We start from the raw sequence: 22,290 nt of genomic DNA, 5'->3' as shown, positions 1-22,290 counted from the left end.
GTCATGAATCTGTTGAAAGGTTCGAAGCCCACTGATTGCCCAGATTACGTCCCACTAATTCATGAGAAACCCAAACTAAAGGTCCCAGGAGAAGTAACCGTATTAGCTGACAATTATACCTGCTATAATTCCCATAACACTACAGGTACACCAGTAGGGATCTTCGAGACAGGTTTCTGCAAGGAGAACAGTTCACTAGATACTGACTTGCTAATCAAACATACACATTATATGTACGACATTTATTGGTTATGTGGGGATGGTAAGCTCCGTCCTAGGTTGCCTAATGCCTGGATAGGCCAATGCACCCTTGTTAAACTAGCCATGCAGTTCAAGATTTTACCTTGGGATCCAAAGATACCCGATGAACCTACCAGAAAGAGGAGAAGTCTCGATCAGCTCCATATGAGTTATGAAGAAGATCCACTAGTATATATTGATGCCATTGGAGTGCCAAGGGGGGTGCCTGACCAGTTTAAAGCCCAGAACCAGATCTATGCTGGCTTTGCTTCTATAATCCCACAGGTGCAGATTAATAAAAATGTTGAATGGATCAATTACATATATTACAGTGAACAAAGGTTTGTCAATTTTAGCCAAGATGCCTTCCAGGGTATAGTTGAAGAATTGGGCCCTAACACTAGAATGACCCTCCAAAACCGACTAGCCCTTGATATGATTTTAGCTGAGAAAGGAGGAGTTTGTGGGATGGTAGGAGAGGAGTGTTGTACCTATATCCATCAGAACTCTGGAGTGAATGGAAAAACCATGATAGCCCTTAAAAAGATAACTGGGTTAGCAGCAGAATTGAAAACTAATGCCGGAGTAGACACATCTTTCTTTTCCAGTTGGTTGGGTAGACTCAAGGGATTCTTTCAACAATCCTGTCTGGTACTGATTGCCCTCCTTGTAATTGGATCGATAATCCTCTGTTGTGTTATTCCCTTGTACAAAAAGGTCATTGCCAAAGCAACTCCGACTGGCACCTTCCTCAGTCAAGAAGTAGACCCACCAGAGTACGATGGTACTGATCCAGGGGAGATCCCTAAGTATATTCCTCTCAAGAGAGTAGATGAAACCCCCCATTCTCAGATGATGCTAAGAGATTTAGTTTAGGGACAGTGGGAGAACTCCATGTGAGGTTAGTGAAGGGTTCAGCTGCCTGGAGGCCTCTCGTTAGGGGAGAGTTTCTGAGGTGTCTGGATGAAGAAATCCACCTCCCCTTTCCCATCACATGGACAGTCTCGAAGGATCCTTCTTTAAGGGAAAAACTTAGTGTTTAGGGGGGATTGTCAAGGTGAAAATGTATTTTCTTACATACCTTTTGTACTTATATATATATTTTTATACTCTTTTTGTACTGCTATACTTTTATACTGTGAAACAATAAGTTTTCCCCTGCTAATGCAAATGTAATTGTATTTAAAGATGGCCGCCAGTGTTCAGTTTCGTTTCAATTTAGTGTCCGAAGGCTCAAGATTCATTTCCTTAGAAACGAAACTTAAGGAATGTGAAGAAGAGGAGGAATCCACCAGGAGACGTTCGACGAATCGGAAGGACTGAGCACTAGACGTATACTGCTTAAACCCCACCTATTGCCTTTCCTTTTTAGTACTGTGTATTGAAAAATAAAACTCAGTTGCTGCTCTGCTCCTCACTGAGGTGAATGCGGAACATCAGCTAAAATTGAATCAGCTGCGTGCCTGAGTCAGTTTAATTGGTACCAGATGTTCTGTGCTCACACTACAATTTGGAATGACTGGTGAATGAGGATTAATTGTCGTTTACGACCCCGACAGAAATATTGTGAGGGAGGATACTTTTGTGGATTCCTCTGGACAAAAAATCTTTAAAATAATTAAATCAATCACGTGCACGTCCAGGAACGTAATATATTATGCGTCTTGCCCGTGCCCATTGATTTATGTGGGGTTGACCACGCGACAACTAAAAACAAGGATGAGGGAACATGTCCAGGGGATCGAGGCAGTGGCACAGGAAACGGATATTCAATTACTAAAAACGATACCCAGACACTTTAAGGCACATCACAACTGTGATAGTAGTGTTTTACGTGTTAAGGATATCGACATGATAGAGACAGATATAAGAGGAGGGAGGATTTCACAACGGTTGACACAGCTCGAAACTTGGTGGATGTGGACGCTAAATAGTATCCACCCCCATGGACTTAATGAGACCATAAGCTTTGCGTCGTTCTTGTGATCTTGATTGAGATACGGGAGATGGTGGGGTACACAGTGGGTTGTACTTGTGCGTGGTTTTAATTTTGTTTTAATTTTTCAGATATATATATTATTTGGATAAGTCAGATGATATTGTGTCTGGATCCAAGTTCTCCAGCGTCTACCTCTTGAAGACCTATGGAAGATGGCATTTGGAGAATATTTATTGAATATAGCTATGTTGGTCCGCATTTTGCCAGTGGACATATTTTTTTAACGCATCTATACATATATGTGATGTCTTCTTTCCTTTCTTTTTAGTCGTTTGTATATTTTGTTTTTTCTTCATATGTTATGCTCATAGGGTCTTTTAGGGTTAGTATTATATCATTGTCATTGACGGATGGTTTATTATATTGCCGTTTTGGTCTTGTGGGGGTCTACTGCTGCATGTTGCGTTTGTGTACATATTACGATGGTGACATATTTGTCCGGAATAAGAAGTATGATATTACAACATGCTAGATGGTGGTCTTGTCCGGTTGTTCTCAGTATTTTGCCCCCATGTAGAACAGTACGGCTATTACATTTAGCCACAGTTTTTTACCTCCTCGGCTCCACCTGTACGCAGGCGCGCTGGGCACCGCTGCTCTAGGCGGCTTGTGGCGTCTCTATGCTCGGGCGGTTGCCATGACTTTGGCGGCGCCCCTTCATGACGTCGCCGCCGCTGTGAGTCACGGGTTGCCTTAGCGACGCCCGCGTCACTTCCGGTATGCGCCGATGATGGTATTAGCTGGTGGATAAATAAACCCCGGCACTTGAGTCATCTGACACGCCCCCTGACGAAGGAGTTCCGAAACGCGCGTCGGGCAGACGTGCAGTCCATGGATCTGGCACACATCTGATAGCCGCCTGCACCAGGTATTATACATCAGAGCAGCCTTGTCTGCCTAATAGTTATGTGGGTAGTTTTACCATCCTGGTTTCTGCGGTTATGGGGTAGTGGCTCTTGGTGATGTCTGGTATAGAGGTATTGCTAGCCTGACCTCCCATATTTAGTTACCTGGCATTTTTTTCTATCTTTGGGTGCGTTACATGTACCAGCAGACTGGTGGTGACCATTAGGGCATCAATAGGGAACTTATTATTTGTTCCAGGGCACAATAGGGAGGAACACACGGATACCAGCCACCCACATAGTAGTCACTCCAGGTTGTCTGCTATATCCCTTGTATTTACAATATCAGTTCACAATAGTAAGCCAGTTCCTGGTCTGCATGCCTTGTTTTGCACAGTAGCATTCCTTCTGAGTCTTGCACCATTTCGTCACAGTGTTCCATGTTTTGGTCCGATTTTTACTAGTTTCTATGTATTTTGCATTTAATAAAGATTTCTTACATCATAGCTATTCTCTATTGGTCGTATTTCTGTGGTTCCCACATTTCCCCTACATCACAATCAGCATGTATTACTGGTAATTCAGAAACTAGGAGTAGGCATGAAATTTCATTAATTTGGTCCAGTAAAGAATAAAAAAATTAAAATAGCTGACTTAAACTTAGTGCTGCATTGATTTAAAGGGAACCTGTCATGTCCTTTTTAGCATGTAAACTGTCCCCTACGGGGTTGTGATTTAAATCCACTTTGAAAAATCCAGCTCTTGGGCAGTGTCGATTTGGGAGCTGCATATGCGCTGTGACGAGCGGCTCCCTGGCCACACATGGTCAATGAAGCTGGGTACTAGACACAACTTCAGTGTGCATGTGTGGAGAGCCACTCGTCATGATGCATGTGCGATTCCCCAACACTGCGCAAGCACAGGATTTTTCAAAGCGGATCAGAGTGACGTCGGTGTAACCTTAGGAACATCATTCAAATTGTGTGAGCAGAGACTTAATGAAATGAAACAAACCCCTATGACTAAATAATTAGACAATTTTTTCATGAAAAAAACATGATAGTGATGCACATTACATCCTAACAACATACTAGGGACAGTATACAAAGTGCATAACAGGTTCCTTTTAAAGGGAATATGTCAGCAGGTTTGTGCTATTTCATCTGAGAGCAGTCTGATGTAGGCAAAGAGATCGTGGTTCCAATGATGTATCACTTAGGTTACTTGGTGCAGCCATTCTGACACAGAGTTTTTAGATTTAGAATGTAGCAGAGCTGAGAAAACTAACCCCGCCCATAACATGCTCTCGTCGCTAGAGACAGTGAGCTGCTTATCAGAAAAGTGGGCGGAGTTGGACCAAGAGGCGCGCTCTTCTGTGTCCGCTCTTCTGTGTCCATTAAATAAAAAGCTTCTGGTGCTAAAACAATGATTGCAAGTAAACAAAACCACAGAGGCATCACTGAAATCTGTGATTTAACTCTAACAGCATGTTGCCTTCAGATTACATAGCAAAAACCTGCTGACTTAATTTAGTCAAGATATCAACTAACATATTAAATTTATTTTTTATGTTAAATGTGTCCATACCTAGAGGAAAGTGAACCTTTTGAAACTCAAAATTGGTAGCTTTGCTATTTTTTCAAATTATTTGGTTATGGTGAATCTATATTTTCCTGTGATAGTCTCATCTGATTGATTGTGCTAAGGCATGTGATGTGATAGCTGCAAGGAATTATGCGAAATTGCCAGATTTTCCCAAAGATTATGACAGATTGCTAGGCATTCAAGCGTTATAATGTAAGTTCCAAGGGGCCATTCTATAGAGAACTATAGCCTTTCTTTTACCTGTGTCAGTGTGTAGCCCTTAGCCCTGTATATAAACCCCCTGTCCAAGACAAAGTGAGATCCTTAATGTCATACTTGCACTCTATGCCTAAATTTGGTTATTACTTTTATATGTTATGCGGACCTGGCTTGTATAGGTGTATCATTATTTATTAAGTGAACTATATTGCAAAAAATCACTTTATAGTCTTACTAGGTGTTAACCACCCTACTATGTTATATAAAACTGGCTGGTGTAAATGTATACTGTATATGCCATATTTACATAGCAGCACTTACTTTTATCATTACTTTTCAATTTGTTTAATTAATAAAGATTTGCTTTGGCTGAATATATTCAGGGTGTAGGGGCTTTTCTTTATGCTTCATTGACATTAAAAGAGGTGTAATCTAGGGTAGCCACAGACAGAGACAGGTGACAGAAATATCGCTTTATAGCTTGTAGTTGTCATGGTTACATCCCCAACATCATCATAATGGGATAGAATGGAACGTGATGACTTCACAGTGGGAAGGTTATGTACATGGAGTTCCGCTGTGTGACCCCTTTGAGGGTTTATAGTGAAGGCGAGTGAAGATGTCAGGTATGTTCTGGAAAAAGGTTTAACTTTTTCTTATCATTTCATTCTTTAGTGCCCTTATCCAACATTTCGGAAGTGTTGGCAGAAACTTTGGGCCCATGATAGAGGGATACAAAACCTCCTTGTGACTTTCTGGAGTCGTATTTCAGAAGTGATCTACTCTCCACACACTGCCCTGTGATGATGTATATCACACAGCGCCAGCAGGTGATTTGTGAGTGATGTAGATTGTCTGATTATTTGTGTCATTTCCTGTAAGTATAAAGACTCTCCGGGACGTTACGGACGGGGTTATGTGGGCATTATGCCATGTGGCATGCTGGCAATCTTTATGGTATATGAAATGTATGCACTGTAAACTACACTATGAATGGACTATATGATATCAGCATCATAACGAGCATTATATACTGTATATATATATATATATGATATTCTGGTATTGGACATGTATTGGGCTTGTTATTTAATGAAAGCAATAACCAATATTCTGGAAACTAGGGGCTCTGCTGCCTCATTCAGGGGTCCGCTCAGAATTCACATTGCAGCCTCAGTTTGGTAATTTTTGGGATATCTTCACATAAGTAGTTTATAACACTGATATTTCTCTTCACAATCTGAGAATTTTTCATCCAATATCTTCCTCCTTACACCAGGGTCCACACGTCTTACTCCTATTTAGAGCAGGATTACTCTATGTCTAAGGTTCATGTTGGAAATTTATAGCGACCTCAATCCTAAATCTAATGCCTTTCTTACACAGGAGTTTTGGAGATTGTTGTGATTTTCCTTTTTGCAATAGCCTCTGGGTTTATTGCGGCTTTTGTTTCTGAAGTTGTGGCGTTTGCCACTAATAAATGTCGACGATGTTGTTCCTGGTAAGTTACTGGTATTATATTCATTATTTATAGCTAGAAAGACCTGCACATAGTAGCCATTATTATATATCTGCAGTGTATGTAATGGAGGTGGGGATATATAAAATTAGATGGGTTAATGTAGAATAATGGATACTTCATCCTTTCCACCATGAGAGCTAGTGATGATCACTGGACAAAGCATAATATGTTGTTTCTGTGTGATAATTGTGTATGAGCTGGGCATAGTGACAATAATAATAATGGTTGGCTGTCTAATGCCGCCCCAGATTTTACTGGATTAGGTAAAATGTTACAGGAATCTCAGTGTTTTTGCTGTCTTACTGGAGATCCTTAGTTAACCTGAGGGAATGATTCTAATGGCCTACCTTTGATGTTTACACACACAGGACGACTCATCAAGAACCTACATGAGGCCAAAATACATTTAATGCACTCCCACACAGTAAAGAAACCCAAAAATAACTATAGAAGCACAAATGGCCCAAATAAACTACCAACCATTATGAATGATTCATCAAAAAACATAGACATAATTTAAAGCATGTTATATAAGAGTATGGGACACAGAGCTCCATACCACCCAGGAAGCAAATCAACATGATATCAAGATTATAAGAGTAACATACAAAATGCACAATCCCATATATCTATAATGATGGGCCAAGTGGCCAAATGATTGCGGTTACTATAGTAAATAAAGCCAAGAGTGACTGAAGTAACAGAGCAAGTATAGATGTTGGGTAATAAATGGAAGAGAGACCTGGGTGGAAATGAACCGAAATCCCAATGCATTAGCTTCTTTCATGGGGTTCACCTGGATATATAGGATTATAGATATATAGGATTGGGCATTTTGTATGTTACAGCTATGGATGTCATTTTGATTTGTTTCCTGGGTGGTAAGTGTTAGGAGTCGAGTTTCCTCTGCTGCACAGGGGGAATCTCGATCCGTGTCTGCTGCGGTCTCCCATTCTCCATTGTCCGCAGTGGAGCCTGCTCAGCGGAGACGTCGGTCCCAGCGTCTCACTGAGCCTGATTCTGTGCAAAGGGTTACTGCTACCTCTCCAGGCTCTGCTATTGTACCCTGCACTGATCTGCGGCGAGCAGGCTTTTCTGGGACTAAGTCCTGCTTTGCACACACTGAGCATGCCCAGGGTAAGATCTCTCAGTGGAGATCAAGGGTCACATGCTCAGGTACTGCAGCCAAATCTATTGGTCCTTCTAGGAAGGTCCTGTAGGTATGCAGGCTCTGTGGCAGTCTCTCATTGGTCCTTTTTAGGAAGGTCCTGTACATGCTGCAGCTATTTAAGGCTCGCATGGCCGCACGGCCATGTGCTAGTATCTTCCAAAGTTACGTGCTTTGTGCCACTGTGGTCATGTGCTTGAATGTGTTCAGGGACCCGGCTGAAATAAGCCCCTAGAATGCTGGCATCTCCGGCGAGGAGATTGTGTATGAGTGTATTCAGGGACCTGGCTGAAATAAGCCCCTAGAATGCTGGCACCTCCGTCGAGGAGTGTTGTGTGCATGCATGACCACTGACTGCTCTCATCTGGGTAGTTAGCCTGTGCCTCTGTGAGAGTCTAACAGGGCACAGAGCTTTGCTTTCTCGGCCGCGCTGTGAAGCTAACAGAGCTGGTTCATACCGCCATATTGTGCTGCCATTCACTTAGCAGCAGGATCTTTCCTGCATGGTGGATCCCGGGTTGCGAACGCACCAATCCCATCAATAAATATATTCGGTGCGTTCCGCAAACCCTAACAGTATACTAGCGCCAGGATCTGGCTAAGTAATGGCGGATGAACAGTGGTTGCAGGGGTACATCCAGCTGCTGGAGGGTCGGTTGACGTCTCTTGAGCGTGCAACCTCGGCGGTGGATGTTACCGCAATAGCTGTTCAGGCTGCTAGCGTGGCAGCAGCAGCTTTACCCACTGCCACCTCTGTTCCGACCATATCTCACCTCCCATTGCCTGAGAGATACTCTGGGGACAGTAAGTCCTGTAGGGGTTTCGTGAGCCAGTGTGGTATACACCTCGAGCTCCTGGCTGCACGTTTTCCCACAGAGCGGGTAAAGGTGGGATTCATAATCTCTCTTGTCGGACAGGGCGTTGGAGTGGGCTATGCCGCTGTGGGAGCACAACGATCATGTGGTGCGGAGAGTTCCTCGGTTTCTGGACACTCTGAAACAGGTCTTTGTAGGACCTCAAGTCACCCATGATACAGCGCTCCAGCTGCTGGCTTTGACTCAGGGTTCAGACATGGTCAGTCATTTTGTGGTTACCTTCCGGATGTTAGCGTCTGAGTTGGAATGGCCGGATAAAACCCTCATTCCCGTATTTTGGCGGGGGCTGGCTGACCATGTGAAGGACGCTTTGGCTTCTAGGGAGATTCCCGCCACACTGGAGGAGCTCATAGCTGTATCAACTCGCATAGACCTTCGTTTTCACGAGCAAAGGTTGGAGCGAGCCCAGTGTAGGCAGAGGTTTTGGCTGGCTCCCACCTTCGCCAGACCTCTGGAATGTCCAGGCGTCCGAGTCACATGAGACCATAGAGGTGACACGAGCGGGACCCAAGTCCCAGTCCGCTCGTGCACATAAGGTCTGTCATGTTTGCTGGCAGTCAGGACATCTTGCCTCCAAGTGTCCTCAGCGGCCGGGGAAACGTCAGCATCTAGTGGCAGTAGGAGGAGGTACACTAGACACGGCTATGTTTGCCTCAAAGTTGTCCTTCAAGGGGACAATTACCTTTGGCCCATCCACTCTTATGGTTGAGCTATGCGTGGACTCTGGGGTGGAGGGTAATTTTAGGTCATCCGCTTTCGCCCAGCGTCACGCAATACCCCTGGTTATGCTCGCCAAACCAGTAACCGTTCGAGTGGTAAATGGGTCGAAACTACCCTCTCAGATTACCCACCAAACCATTTCTATCATGCTTTCTGTGTCTCCATCACATCAGGAGATTATCTCCCTATTAGTCATTCCTGAGGGAATTGATGAGGTCCTGTTGGGGATACCATGGCTACGCTACCATTCTCCTCATATAGAGTTGTCCTCAGGGAGAATTTTGGGATGGAGTAAATCCTGCGAGGGTAGATGTCAGAGGGAGTGCGTTCAGGTTGCTACAACTCAGGTACCCGCAGATCTTTCCTCTCTCCCCAAACACTATTGGCCCTATGCAGACGTGTTCTCCAAAAGGGCTGTGGAGACCCTTCCGCCTTACCACTCCTATGACTGTCCTTTTGACTTCTTGCCTGGTGCTGAGCCTCCCCGGGGTCGAGTTTATCCGTTATCTCTCCCGGAGACGGAGGCAATGTCTCAGTATATCCAAGAGAATCTGGCAAGAGGATTCATTAGGAAGTCAGTGTCACCTGCAGGGGCAGGGTTCTTCTTTGTACAGAAGAAGACAGGAGACTTACATCCATGCATAGATTACAGGGGTCTTAACGCTATCACCGTTAAGAACAAGTACCCATTACCCCTGATTTCTGAGCTTTTTGATAGGCTACGGGGAGCAAGGGTGTTTACAAAATTAGATCTGCGGGGTGCCTATAACCTGATTTGCATCCATGAGGGGGACGAATGGAAGACGGCTTTTAACACCAGGGATGGGCATTATGAATACCTGGTGATGCCCTTCGGGCTCTGTAATGCGCCAGCCGTTTTCCAAGACTTTGTGAACGACATTTTCCAGGATATGCTCACCACCTCGGTCGTAGTCTATCTGGATGATATTCTCATCTACTCTCCAGATATTGACTCCCATTGGAGAGATGATCGCAAAGTCTTCGACCTCTTACGGGCAAACTCCCTCTACGCCAAGTTGGAGAAGTGTGTGTTTGAGCAGGAGTCCTTGCCTTTCCTTGGCTATATCATCTCTGCCCAGGGTTTGGCTATTGATCCTGCCAAGCTACAGGCTGTGATGGACTGGCAGGAACCCCATTCTTTAAAAGCGGTGCAGCGCTTTATGGGGTTCATTAATTACTATCGCCAGTTCATTCCACACTTCTCAACTTTGGTAGCTCCCTTGGTTGCCCTCACCAAGAAGGGAGCAAATCCCAAGTTGTGGTCAGAGGAGGTCTCCAAGGCCTTTCTCTCGATTAAGTCACACTTCGCTAGCGCTCCCATCCTACATCGCCCCGATGTAGATAAGCCATTTATCATGAAGGTGGATGCCTCATCCGTTGGTGCTGGAGCAGTCCTTTTCCAAAAGGATGCTCAAGGTCGGAAGAATCCTTGCTTCTTTTTCTCCAAGACCTTCACACCAGCGGAGAGGAATTATTCCATCTGGGACAGGGAGTTGCTAGCCATGAAGTTGGCTTTTTCAGAGTGGAGACACCTCTTGGAGGGAGCTCGTTTTCCCTTCCAAGTGTTCACTGACCACAAGAACTTGGTGTATGTACAGACGGCCCAGCGGCTGAATTCTCGCCAGGCTAGATGGTCCCTGTTCTTCTCCCGGTTCCATTTTACTCTCCATTTTCTCTCCGGGGAGAAGAACACTCGTGCCGATGCTCTCTCCCGCTCTGTAGTGTCATCTGAGGAGGAGGAGGAGCCTTGGCTTATTGTCCCTTCTGAGAGCCTGAGAACTGTGGCTCCGGTTTCGCTTGAGTCTGTGCCCCCGGGCAAGACTTTCGTACCAGTGAATTTGCGACCGGAGGTTCTCTCTAGGGCTCACTCGTCCAGAGTTGGTGGACATTTTGGGACCAAGAGGACATCTGAGCTTTTGGCGAGGACGTACTCGTGGCCGCATATGGCTCGTGACGTCGGGGACTATATTCGGGCGTGTGTCTCCTGCGCCCAGAATCGGTCTCCTCGGCAACGGCCTGCTGGGTTACTTTACCCCATGCCGGTGGCAGACAGACCCTGGGAAATGGTCGGGATAGACTTCGTGGTGGGCTTACCCAAGTCTCGTAGCTGCACCGTTATCTGGGTAGTCACTGATCATTTTTCCAAGATGGTGCATTTGGTGCCGCTTCCACGGTTACCTTCTGCATGGGCATTGGCGGCTTTGTTCATTAAACATATTTTCTGCCTACATGGAATGCCTGATAAAATTGTCAGTGACCGGGGTCCCCAGTTTGCATCTCGGTTTTGGAGAGAGCTCTGCCGTTTACTCAGCATAGAGCTGAATCTCTCCTCTGCATATCATCCCGAGACGAATGGGTTGGTAGAGAGAATCAACCAGACCCTGGTGACATACTTGCGACATTTTGTCTCTGCTAGGCAGGATGACTGGGCATCTTTGCTACGTTGGGCGGAATTTGTCTTGAACAATGCCGTAGCCAATTCCACTGGTCAGAATCCTTTTCTCCTCAATTACGGCCAGCATCCGTGTGTCCCTGTGCCCATGCCCGTGTCATCCACCGATTCTAGGGTGGCAGACTGGGCGGTGGAGGCACGTGACATCTGGGATCACACACAGGATGCCATCCGGCCTCCAAGGAGAGAATGAGGGTTTCGGCCAATACACGCCGGTGCCCCTCTCCGACCTTTGCTCCTGGCGACATAGTGTGGCTCTCTGCCCGTAACATCAGGCTGCGAGTTGAGTCCACTAAGTTTGCGCCTCGCTACATTGGCCCGTTCAAGGTTCTGGAACAGGTCAACCCTGTGGTCTACAGTTTGGCTATTGCTCCACGCCTTGGTATCACCGATACCTTTCACGTTTCTCTCTTAAAGCCCGTTCATTTGTCCCGGTTTTATGAGTCATCTGCCAGGACATCGGGTTCATCCACGGATGAGTTTGAGGAGAATGCTATCATAGGGTGCAAGGTGGTACGTAGCAAGAAATTTTATCTGGTGGATTGGAAGGGTCACGGTCCAGAGGATAGAACCTGGGAGCCTGTGGAGCACATTCGGGCTCCACTGCTCATTGCAGCTTTTGAGCATAGCGAGGCTCAAGGAGGGGGGGGGGCCCTAGGAGGGGGGGTAATGTTAGGAGTCGAGTTTCCTCTGCTGCACAGGGGGAATCTCGATCCATGTCTGCTGCGGTCTCCCATTCTCCATCGGCCGCAGTGGAGCCTGCTCAGCGGAGACGTCGGTCCCAGCGTCTCACTGAGCCTGATTCTGTGCAAAGGGTTACTGCTACCTCTCCAGGCTCTGCTATTGTACCCTGCACTGATCTGCGGCGAGCAGGCTTTTCTGGGACTAAGTCCTGCTTTGCACACACTGAGCATGCCCAGGGTAAGATCTCTCAGTGGAGATCAAGGGTCACATGCTCAGGTACTGCAGCCAAATCTATTGGTCCTTCTAGGAAGGTCCTGTAGGTATGCAGGCTCTGTGGCAGTCTCTCATTGGTCCTTTTTAGGAAGGTCCTGTACGTGCTGCAGCTATTTAAGGCTCGCATGGCCACACGGCCATGCGCTAGTATCTTCCAAAGTTACGTGCTTTGTGCCACTGTGGTCATGTGCTTGAATGTGTTCAGGGACCCGGCTGAAATAAGCCCCTAGAATGCTGGCACCTCCGGTGAGGAGTGTTGTGTGCATGCATGACCACTGACTGCTCTCATCTGGGTAGTTAGCCTGTGCCTCTGTGAGAGTCTAACAGGGCACAGAGCTTTGCTTTCTCGGACGCTCTGTGAAGCTAACAGAGCTGATTCATACCGCCATATTGTGCCGCCATTCACTTAGCAGCAGGATCTTTCCTGCACGGTGGATCCCGGGTTGCGAACGCACCAATCCCATCAATAAATATATTCGGTGCGTTCCGCAAACCCTAACAGTAAGGATCTCTGTGTCCCATATCCTTATATAATATTTTTAAGTTATGTCTGTCATGCTTTCTGATGAATCATTAATAAAAGTTTTTATTGTATTTCGTCCTTGTTTGCTTTCATAGTTTTTTGGGTGTATTTGTCAATCAGCCTATAAGAAAAAGAACCTGACGGGAATTGAATAGCTCTAGAGTCACATCAAAAGTTGTCTTCTTCAGGACCATTTTGGCTTATTAATGTGTCTTAGTTTCCTGATAAACTCTTTTTGTAATCTGGTGGTTCACTCCAACCAACTACAAAGCAGGATACACTTTTCTGACTGTTGAAATAGAAGATATCGGAGATCACAGAACATGAGAATACTTAGAAGTGATTTTTAGAATTTTAATAAATACACAGAATAGTTGTGAGACCAAGTGTAGATATATGTGATGCATTTTTCTCTTAAGTTATTACAAGCTTCCTAATTGTCTTAAAGAGATTATAAATCCAAAAAATAAAACATTTTGTAACGGCAATTCCCATAATTCTAAGCTAATCATTGGGGATCCCATCTCTACACCTCCGAGCAATCAGCTGTTATAACGCAAAAAAACTGCTGGTATTTAATATTTCTCATGCTTTAAAGCTGAATAGTATATAGAAAATTAGTCTGCACTCTGTTAAATAGAAGAGGGTGCTGGTGTAACGGACATAAAGTCCTCAATAACATTAGTCAAAAGATACACCGCACTCACGGATGGAATATATTGCAAAACATATAACAATTTATTCATGTACATACATATCAAAGATAACAGTGCAATCAACAAGTAAAAGCGTATTTGACGTTTCGAACCCAACCGGGTCCTTACTCATATATCGCTGTGGAAAAATAGGAGAAACATAAACAAATCATATCCAACTTGTATAAAAATAACAATATTAATATGTACATAAAAAGGCACCAAGCCTATATAGATAACCCCAAGCAGAAAAAAGAATGGAATTACCTTTACCACCATTCCTTTACCACAGGCGCCAGGAGCTCTAGGACAATAACCGCTACCTAGCGTCCATAGCAACCATTGCGCATGCTCCTTACATCGGCGGCCCGGCGCTACGTCACATCCGCTCTCAGACTGGACGTTTCCGGTCAGCGCCATGTCCCAGCTCCCTTTATTTAACAGCGTTCATTGCCTCCCACACATACAGCATAGCAAGGCGCGGGAGCGCCGCTCTTCAACATCCTGCCTTCAGGTAAAACATGGTAATACGCACCTCTCCATATGGAGTTTTTTAACAGGGATTTCTGGATTATTTACCGCTTACTCGCCCGCTCATGCCCACAGGTCTTCCTACCTAGCGACAGCTAGCCTTCATCTGGATTTTTTCCAGCACAGCATATATAGGTAATTATGGCATTAGGGTGTCACTTACCCACAACTTTCACTCTTTTTTTCTTCCATGATTAATATCCTCCTGACTGACACACTATTCCCCACAGCATAACTGCTGCTGTATTCCGTCTCGGCTGAGACGGTCCTGAATTTACAACTACATATCATTACAAGGTAATGACGGACTTCCCTTGCCTCACTCCTGTTGTTTGGTGTTTTTTGATGGTGTTTCCAGGTATATTCTGGTGATTCATTGACCCTATCTTGATTTTGGTGGTTTGTTCTCTTACCTTCCTTCTCTTTGGTTTAGGCATATTCCATTCTTTTTTCTGCTTGGGGTTATCTATATAGGCTTGGTGCCTTTTTATGTACATATTAATATTGTTATTTTTATACAAGTTGGATATGATTTGTTTATGTTTCTCCTATTTTTCCACAGCGATATATGAGTAAGGACCCGGTTGGGTTCGAAACGTCAAATACGCTTTTACTTGTTGATTGCACTGTTATCTTTGATATGTATGTACATGAATAAATTGTTATATGTTTTGCAATATATTCCATCCGTGAGTGCGGTGTATCTTTTGACTAATGTTATTGAGGACTTTATGTCCGTTACACCAGCACCCTCTTCTATTTAACAGAGTGCAGACTAATTTTCTATATACAGTACTAATTCTTAGTCATTGCACCTGTTCTCCCCATGTCGTTAAATACGTTTGCCTATGATACGGCTACTAGTTCTAGTATACTTGCACAGGTCACTAGTTCAAGTGACTTCCTTAAAACTCCGACACAGGAGTTAAGGACAAGGGACTATGAAAGAGAGAGAAAACGTTTAGTCTCTCACGATTTACATTGCACTACTCTGGCGGAATACCACCGCCAGAGCAAGATACCGAGAGGTCTTAGAAGCAATCTGCGCCCAACTTTATTTGCTGACAATGAGGAATTCTGTGACAAGTACAGGAAAATATTAAACAAATGTTCCCTTGATATAATTGTACTCACGGTGGAATATCTGCAAAAAAGTATTGTTGAGACAAAATCTAAAATTGAAGCTATCGAGACACAATTGAGTGCAACTCTTGCATCTGGTGATTGGACGGCTCTTAAGACTAAAACTGACAAAAGTTTGGCCGAGCACGAGAAATTATTACAGGAACGGAAAAGACAAAAGTTCTATCGTGACAACGAGGACTACGCCAACAATAGAGTGTATAGATGGAACGAATCATCTACCTGGCGTCAACCTTCCTCCCAGAGAAGATTCGGTTCTTTCAGTTCAAGTGGAGACTCTTCGACAGGAACAGGACGGCAGCGTTTTTTACCAAGAAACCGCAGGGGAGGAGCACATCAAGCAGGCCCACGAGAAGATCCAGGAGAACGCATGACAACACGTTCTCAGGTAGGCCATCCAGCCTGGTGATCAATATATCCAGCCACCTGCTTGCCCCTGCGGAACTTTCTGTGTTAGAGAAGGGCCTATCCTATTGCCCGACTCCAGGCTGGAATGCATTTCAACTAGAGAGAGATTTACAAATGTTTTATCGCTCTCTAAGGCTTAAGACCCATTTTGGTGTATCACCCATCACAGGGGAACAGAGGGTACCCTCTATAGGGGTTCAATCTGAACTCTCCATTTCATCACTGGGCCTCCGCACACCTAGTCACTTTCAACCACCACGTACCTATCACGCAATTGAGACATTTATAGATCTGGTTGACCAGGAGGTGAAACAACTTTCACATGATCACAAATTGGGTTTCTTTCCGACTCACTAGAATCTATCCCAGAGTGAGAGGATAGCACTTAGGTCTCTCCGAGACAACAAATTGATCACAATAAAACCGGCCGATAAGGGTGGAGCAGTTGTGGTGATGGACCGGTCCTCCTACACCCAAGAAATCTTAAGACAACTCTCTGACCAAGAGACATATATGATCGTTAAGAGGGACCCCACCACAGAGATCAAAACCAAAATAGACAAGGTTGTAGCACAATATTTGGACAGAAATGTAATTGACAAGAAAACGGCCACATTCCTGGTGAATTCCCATCCCATAACACCTGTGTTCTATGTACTACCCAAAATACATAAGTCGCTTGTGAACCCACCAGGTAGACCGATCGTGGCGTCTACAGACTCAATCTTATCCCCTCTGTCTATATTTCTCGATAAAATATTAACACCATCTTATCATTCATCCTCGACACAGGTCATTTTATACGGATTATTAAGGGCATAAGGAGTATACCCCCTACCTGTTGGCTAGTCACATTTGACGTCAACAGCCTGTACACTTCAATCTCACACACTAGGAGTCTGGAAGCTGCCAAATCCCTTTTGATCACGTCAGACCTATCTGACGGCTCTATACAACTTTGTATGGACCTGCTGAAACTAGTCTTACATGAGAATTTCTTTCTCTATGAAGACAACTTTTATGTTCAAAAGCAAGGGACCGCCATGGGGTCGCATGTAGCGCCCGCGTATGCTAATGCATATATGAATGAACTTGAGACGAGACACATCTTCCAAAACAGTCTATTCATACAATATGCCAAATGTTACCACCGTTATATCGACGATATTTTCTGCATATGGTCTGGATCCCTTGCTTCACTAGAAACATTTCATGAATACCTCAATTCCATTATACCAGAGTTGACTTTCACGATGCAATTCAATATGAAGGAGATACCTTTTCTAGACACATTAGTTATGAAGGACGACACAGGATCACTTTCCCTTGATCTGTATGGTAAACCCACCGATCGTAACAATCTACTCCATTACTCTAGCTGTCACCCTAGAGCCACAAGAAACAGTCTACCACGGTCACAGTTCACCAGAGTGTCACAAATAGTCACGGATCCCACTAAGCGAGACATCAGACTCAATGCTATGAGTGACAAGTTTAAAGAGAGACAATATCCGATCGGACTACTGGAGAGAGAAAAAATACGGGCCATCACCCCACTTTCACCAGCTCCATTATCCCGGAAAATTGACAGGATACCATTTGTCCATACATACCATCCGTGTATGCCCAAAGTCTATTCAATAATCAGGAAACATTGGTCACTCCTCTCTAAGGCATATCCGAAAATTGAGTCATTTTCCACACCTGCATTAATCTGCACCCGTAGACCGACTAACATTAAAGATACAGTCGTTAGAGCAGACATGGGCAGTTCACGTCCAGACACTACCCAGAGGTTCCTCAGCACACAACGTCGAGGCACATTTCCGTGCCTTTGCTGTGCAGCCTGCTCAAATGTCACTAAGGCCGAATACATCACGCACCCTAGAACTGGCAAGAGCTATCCTATCCGTGGTTATTTCACATGCAGCTCAAACTTTGTGGTCTATGTAGTGAAGTGTCCTTGTGGCCTCCTTTACGTGGGAGAGACGACACAATGTATCCGTGACCGCATAGCAAGCCATAAGTCTACTATTAGATGCAATAGAAATTGGCTTCCATTACCGGATCACTTCACTAAATTTAGGCATACAATCGCACAACTACGCTTCCAAATCATGGAACAGGTGGGTCGCTCTAGAAGAGGTGGTGATCGTATTAAGTTTCTAAAACAGAGAGAGGCTTACTGGATCTATACACTAGACACCCTGGAACCCAGGGGTTTGAATAGAGAGATAGATTGGCATCCATAAATTTATGCATTTGCTAATAATCAATTTTTTTTCTCCATTTTTCCCAGACACGTTGACCTGGAGGCCGTGTGGGTGAGTCCAATTTACAAATTTGGCCCCGGTTACGGTTTATTTCATTTTTACCTTTATTTTTTATTTTTTATTTTTATTTTTTATTTTTTGTTTGTTTTTTATTTTTTATTTTTTATTTTTTATTCTTTATTTTTATTTTTCAGTTTTTCATTTATTTTTCATCTTCATTATCTTATTTTTTATTTTCCTGTTTGGTCCCATATCACATCTTCCAGGACTTCTGGTCCACCTACGTTACTATTATCTGGTTTGATTTTCATTTAACATTATTATTTTCATTTTTTCCAATTTTATATTTTATACTTTATTTTTATTTTCATTTTTATTTTTTGTTTTTTATTTTTTATTTTTTATTTTTATTCTTTATCCATTTTTTCCCCCTTTTTTCCCCTTGCCATGTCATTTATTTTAATTTTATCATTATTCTATTTCTTATTTTATTTCTTTTTTATCCCGTTATATATTTTTTTCCATTTTTGGTTCATTTATTCCTATCTCATTTATATTTATTTTTATATTTATTTTTATCTTTATTTTTATTTTTATCTTTAATCGTATTTTATTTATATATCTTGTATTTTTATTTTTATTTTTATTCTTATTCTCTATCTTTATTTTCTAGTTTTATTTCTATTTTTATTTTTATTATATAATTTTTTTATTGTTTTATTTTTATTTTTATTTTTATTTTTACTTTATTGTTTCAGTTATTTCATTTATTTCCCTTTCCAGCATGTCTTGGCCATCCTTAGACAGTTATCTAGTTTTGTCCCTTATATTAACAGCGGACATAGCTCTTCATGTCTTTGTCTGTGGATATTCCACCGCATTGGTTTCATGGGACCTTTTGCCGGCTACTGCAACTATATAATAGGTCTATGGCATACCATTTCACCTGTGGGCTACAGTATTACATCATGTCAGTCTGCGGACACGTATTTCATACAAGTTCTGACGATTCCTTTACCACTGCGCAGGCGCCAGGAGCTCTAGGACAATAACCGCTACCTAGCGTCCATAGCAACCATTGCGCATGCTCCTTACATCGGCGGCCCGGCGCTACGTCACATCCGCTCTCAGACTGGACGTTTCCGGTCAGCGCCATGTCCCAGCTCCCTTTATTTAACAGCGTTCATTGCCTCCCACACATACAGCATAGCAAGGTGCGGGAGCGCCGCTCTTCAACATCCTGCCTTCAGGTAAAACATGGTAATACGCACCTCTCCATATGGAGTTTTTTAACAGGGATTTCTGGATTATTTACCGCTTACTCGCCCGCTCATGCCCACAGGTCTTCCTACCTAGCGACAGCTAGCCTTCATCTGGATTTTTTCCAGCACAGCATATATAGGTAATTATGGCATTAGGGTGTCACTTACCCACAACTTTCACTCTTTTTTTCTTCCATGATTAATATCCTCCTGACTGACACACTATTCCCCACAGCATAACTGCTGCTGTATTCCGTCTCGGCTGAGACGGTCCTGAATTTACAACTACATATCATTACAAGGTAATGACGGACTTCCCTTGCCTCACTCCTGTTGTTTGGTGTTTTTTGATGGTGTTTCCAGGTATATTCTGGTGATTCATTGACCCTATCTTGATTTTGGTGGTTTGTTCTCTTACCTTCCTTCTCTTTGGTTTAGGCATATTCCATTCTTTTTTCTGCTTGGGGTTATCTATATAGGCTTGGTGCCTTTTTATGTACATATTAATATTGTTATTTTTATACAAGTTGGATATGATTTGTTTATGTTTCTCCTATTTTTCCACAGCGAGGAGTAAGGACCCGGTTGGGTTCGAAACGTCAAATACGCTTTTACTTGTTGATTGCACTGTTATCTTTGATATGTATGTACATGAATAAATTGTTATATGTTTTGCAATATATTCCATCCGTGAGTGCGGTGTATCTTTTGATTAAAGCTGAATAGGACATATAATATGACATTGGCTTTCTACTCTGGCTAATTTGGAAGAGAGTGGGGGTCAAAAGTGGGTGACCACCTCTACAATGTTCAAATTAGCTGGAGTAGACTTGCATCAACAATCTTTTTAAACACAAAGTCCCATCTGTCTGCATTATCCTGCACAGTGCATCAATGTATCTACTTACTTACTTTAACTCCTGTACAGAAAGATAAAGGCTTTTCAATGCTTTTTATTATTATTATTATTATTATAATTATTTGTTTAAGGTGCAGTAAAAAGGATCGAGGAACAGATGATTTATTAGAAGTAATTATAGATAATCCAGGTAAAAACAATCAGAAATGATCATGGGTTCTAACAGAAAATATCTCGCTAATTAATCACCCGATAGAATAAGATGTGATTTACTTCTGTTTGATTCCATATAACTCTGTATCAAGATATGTTCACATGCAGCATTTATACAAATTAAAAGCTGTTTTTAATATATCAGCAAAAGCTATGAAATCTCACGTACGCGCTTGTTTTTTTCTAACTGAATAACTGTAGCATTTTTAAAATCTACAGCATGCCAATTCTTTTAGTGTTTCTGTAGCGTTTTTTCAGCCATAAAAACCAATGAGAAAGTGAAAAAGGCTGCAAAAAAACACAAAAGCGCTTTTAATTAATAACAGTTTCTTTTTTTTTTTAAAGATGTATAGTAGGCAAAGCACACATGTACTCTACTCCCGCTCTCAAAAAATGCTGCAAAAAACACCAGAAATGCAAATTTTAGCATTTTTACAACTGAGAAAGTATATCCAGTGTGAACACTGCTTATTTAGATGTTAGTTTTTCTTATACGAGCAAGCACTAACCATGTTTTTCACCAACATCTATGCCACTTATGATAATCTATGGCCTAATTCACATGACCAATGACTTGTCTTTGAACCAAGTGGTCTGCACTGAGGCACGGAGACTTGTCTGATATTGATTGTCAGATTCAAATCGCAACTACAAGTCTATAGATCCATGAAAAAAAATCGGATAGTACTTCGATGCCATCGGTGTACTGTCCACTTTTCATTGACTGTTTTATAGGAAACTTTGAGAATCCTACATCAGTTTTTCTTTTTCTTCCAAGAAAAACTGATGAAACTCTGACAAAAATCTGACGGTAAAATCTGGCACTGACCAAACTCTGATGACGGTCACTGATCAAAACACTGATGAAACTTGGACCGCTATCTATATATTGCATTCATAATGTGTCATTAACATACTTTAGAGCTATAGAACTATTTACATTTTCTGTTTTTCTGTCTAACAGATATTCAATCTATAACTTCAAGGAAGAGGAAATTGTGCACTGGGTGAGTTCAGTGGAAGGCTGAAAGAGTGGAAGAAATGTGCTGAGATACCAACATGATTTTGAGATAACACCACAGAAATTTTTTTTTTTATAAATATCATCATCATTAACATAATAAAATAATTATCATTATCACCTGTGAGATTACAATTGTCATTGTCATCATTAGCAACAGTGAGATCATAGTTAACAGGAACATCATGGTTTGATATGTACAGTAGGGTTAGAATAATGATCAGGTCTGGGACAAGGAGTAGACAGGATAGGCGCCTACCTAGTGTGCTACCTCCTGCCTCCCTGAGGGGGGGCGAACATTGAGGGAAAAAAAGATTCTTTATTTTTATTTTGTGGACTCTAGTCTGGCTGTGACTTTGGGGGTGTAGCGGCAGAGGAGGAGCAGAGTCACAGGAGGCAGGAGCCGGCGAGTCTGGCTAACACTTGTGCCCGTTATTAAAGAACATGACTATTCACTGCTCCCCACTCCCATAATCTCGCCCACCTCTCTGAACTGAAGCCAACACTGATGGATGGGTGGAAATATGGAATTGGAGAGCAGTAAATTTTCACTTCCTTTAATAGTGAGCATGCTGTTAGTCGCAGTCACCAGATTCCTGCAGCGGCTGAGAGATCACGTGTTTCCGCTATTAAAGAGAATGCACATTCACTGCTCCCCATGCCCATAAACCCAGGGTTGTGGAGCAGTGAATATTCTGGTAGCTGACATCAGTGTGTGGGTGTGCATGGCAGTAAGGCACGCGCTGCGCACCTTACATGC

General features: G+C 43.1%; 1 long non-coding RNA gene across 1 annotated transcript; it reads left to right on the top strand.

Annotated features, from left to right (window-relative positions):
- Positions 1–5,439: 5,439 nt before the first annotated feature.
- LOC143810045 (uncharacterized) lies at positions 5,440–21,717 on the top strand. The gene is made up of 4 exons (XR_013222619.1): positions 5,440–5,513; positions 6,274–6,388; positions 20,428–20,486; positions 21,474–21,717. It is a non-coding gene; the product is annotated as an uncharacterized LOC143810045 (long non-coding RNA).
- The last annotated feature ends 573 nt before the right edge of the window (positions 21,718–22,290 follow it).

The sequence above is a fragment of the Ranitomeya variabilis genome, chromosome 2 (assembly GCF_051348905.1).
Source record: "Ranitomeya variabilis isolate aRanVar5 chromosome 2, aRanVar5.hap1, whole genome shotgun sequence".
Classification (NCBI taxonomy): Eukaryota; Metazoa; Chordata; class Amphibia; order Anura; family Dendrobatidae; genus Ranitomeya; species Ranitomeya variabilis.
The sequence above is the reverse complement of the archived record's forward strand: the minus strand, read 5'-3'. Positions and strand labels throughout refer to the sequence as shown.